Genomic DNA, 3,328 nt, shown 5'->3' on the forward strand with positions numbered 1-3,328 from the left:
ATAAGAAAAATCTAGTTATTTCCATGCAGTGTCCAGAAAGAGATGTTGTTCAGCTTGTAGGGCACCACAACTGCTTCCACCCACCTCCATCATCATCATCATATGAAATTACTTTTTGTCACAACAAAAAATAGTGGCTGGTAAAATATTTGAGTGGCTGGTAAAAAATTCTAAAGAAAATTTTTTAATTTTCACCCCTGCTAAACAGGTGCTTTAGCTGCAGGTCAGAGCTTCTGACGCAAACCTTAATACTCCTCCTCATTCACCAGAGCAGACTGATGATCATCGCAAGCAAAGTTAATCAGTCTGAGTGCAATAAGAAATTTGGATCCATTTAAAACAAAAAAACTGGACAAGCTTGATCTTCTGAGAGAGATTACATTTCAAGATTAAAGATCAGGCATTTGAAATCTGTATGTCAGTGACCGTTCGTTGTATTATTAGTTTTTTAAATGGTATTTTGTGTATCATTCAGGTTTACCAGCTCCAGCAGGAGAAGAAGAAGCCGCAGGAGGACTTTGCTCATGTTTTGAAGGAGAGGGAGCAGCCAGAGGAGCGCTGCACCTCCTACGAACATGAGAAGATCCAGCTTGGCCCTGCCCAAAAGAGCGAAGCCAAACTGCTCAGAGAAAAGGCAGGACGCCTCGAGGGTAACCTGGCTAACCTCAGAGACACCCTGGCTAATCAGGTGACGGGAAACAGACAGTTTCAGGTGTTCCAGCAAGCCGAGGAGCACCTGCTTGCCTACAAGAGCGATGAGGCAAAGGCCCCGCAGCAGAGCAGCACCAAGGCCCTGCAGTACATGAAGGTGCAGATGGACAGGTTGAACTCTGAGTTGGTCTTTGAGCATAAGAGGATTGAACAGCAAGAGCGGAGTTTTGAAGAAGAGCGTAAGATATGACTGGAAGAAAAGGACAAAGTAATCCGCTACCAGAATTACGTGCAGATGTACCGCAGGAACCGGGAGCTGGAGCAGCTCCTGCAGGAGCTCAGTTTGGAACTGGAGAGCAGAGAGGACGACGAGGGCAGCGGCAACGAGATCAACTTTGCTAAAATTGCTGCGACAGAAATCTGATTCTCACAGTTTATATTTGCACTACAGTCTGCTAAATGTTTTCCCTCATTTTATCTAAATGGAAAAAAAGTGTTTTTGAGTTAAAGAGCAGATGTAAAATCAGCCACGCTTTAACTGTGACTCTTGTCGCATAAAGCCATTTGACTTTGAAATGCCATCAGTTCTCTCTTAATGTCTGTGTTTGCACTGACAAGACTTCAGAGTCCTGGTGATTTCTCACTTTTAGAAGTTTATGTCTGAGTAACTTCACTCAACCTTTCACCCTCTTCCTCCTAGTCCTGTGACAGTTATGACTCCACCGTTCCCTGCTGCGTTCGGAGCACTACACTCTCACTCTGACAGCAGTCAGCCCTCGCTGCTACGACTCGTTCGGACAGAGCCGTCGTCAGCTTGCAGTGAACGTGTCAACAGCACATCCACAGTGTCCTCGTAAGAGTAAGTGAATCTGAGTTCTGTTACGTCACTGGCTGCGCTCTGGGTGACATGGACAGAACTGTGTTAATGTTCTAGCAGCTCACCAAAACAGAAACGTGCCTTTATGTACACAGCGTCATGAACAAACTATAAACCACCAACAGTTCTCTGCTTAAGTTGGTATCTCACTGGGCTGCAGCTGTAGGAGATGCAGAATTATGAGGAAATTTACAATTTTTAGTTGCAGTTTCACTGACTACTGAGTGTTTTGCAACCAGCGTTTCATGTGACCGTATTTTAAACAGTATTTTTTTTAATCCCAGCTTGTTTCTGTGTGCACAGCTTGAAAAACTCTATTCTAGGCCGTGCACATTATTTCGTTAGCTACCTCTGCTGATATTGTACCTGCCTTGTACCCATCTCAGCTGTGATGCTCTAAAATCACATATTAAACAAAAAAAGAAGTCAAAATGCTGAGTAAAAAGACAATATTCTGGGCAATGGATGTCCATCATGAATCACACGTTAGCAGCATCTTACCCGCTTTCTTTATGGTTTCCACTCCTGTTGTAGAGAGTAGGAAAGGCTGCGATGATCACGTTTTATCAGGGGTCCAAACTGTGACACAAGCCCTGCTTTTCAAAAATTAAACCCAGACACCAATCCTTCACAATAAAAGCTGCAACGGACTCCAAGCTGGTGGCGACTCCCAAGCGGCTCGTAACCAACACCGGATGGAAACATGTACATAAGTTGCAAACAGTGAACGTCACTTTTCTTCTTAACTCTGGCTTTCTATGCAAACAGTGTCATACGTCTGTCAGCTGTCTTGTTCTTGTCTCTGGCCTGTGGGCATCCCAAACTGTCTGAGTTAACATTAAATAATAATTGATCTGACATTTTAAGAGATTCAGAATCATTCACGTTTGGATCACAATGCAACAAAAATGAATTATAACCCCTGCATTGCTTTAAAAAAAATTTTTTTTTAATCTGATCATTAGTTATTTGTGTGGTTTTTAATCCTGAACGTTGGCCTTGGATGTTTTCTGTCGGAGAGCAAATATCCAAATACAGCTCCAGCGTAAAATATCTGAACTCGTCCGAAACTTAAACTATCAAACTGCTCCCCTCTGCGACACTCGCTGGAAAATCGAGAACCATCGTGGACATTCTGAAGACTCCCTCACCCTCCGTTTCAGCCCAGTGAGATGTTGGCTTTACAGGAAAAGTAAAACTGAAACACATCCAACTACTCTTTAAATGTGCTCCTTTGTTCTGCAGGCCTAAATCTTTATTTCATAATTTTAGTGTCAACCGGCAGCCTTTCGTGGCAGGATTTCCAGTGAGAATTATGATCCAGACAGAGTAAGGTGGAAGTAGGAACAGGTTTATTCTGGTGCAGTACCATTGATCCTAACAGCATAAAGAAAAACAACCACACAAAAGACACAACTGCAGCCTTAAATAGTCACAGCTGATAAAGCACTAAACCATTCTTCACAGGGAAATTTATCAATTTACAACTTCCATCTATAACATACATTTTATCAAAATACAAATATATTTCCACTTACTTTTTATAAATATTTTATATTTTAGACCTACACCTAAGTATCATAAAACACCATGAAAACTAAGTGCAAAAACCCCCACACACTTTTTCATGACCTCTTCCGGAACCTATAATGGTGTCTGAACCCCCGGGGAAGTATTTGTCCAAACACCTTGGAGAGGACACAGAAAAGACAAGTGAGTCACTAACTTTTACCATTACTACACTTCTCTTGCACTTACACGCTTAACAGATTTTACACAAACATTTGCTTACGTTTCTAA

General features: G+C 42.2%; 1 pseudogene; it reads left to right on the forward strand.

The window, feature by feature from the left end:
• LOC108249325 overlaps nucleotides 1-1,102 on the forward strand; it is a 5,695-nt pseudogene extending 4,593 nt beyond the window's left edge.
• Nucleotides 1,103-3,328: the final 2,226 nt, after the last annotated feature.

The sequence above is a fragment of the Kryptolebias marmoratus genome, linkage group LG16 (genome assembly GCF_001649575.2).
Source record: "Kryptolebias marmoratus isolate JLee-2015 linkage group LG16, ASM164957v2, whole genome shotgun sequence".
In the NCBI taxonomy this organism is placed as follows: domain Eukaryota; kingdom Metazoa; phylum Chordata; class Actinopteri; order Cyprinodontiformes; family Rivulidae; genus Kryptolebias; species Kryptolebias marmoratus.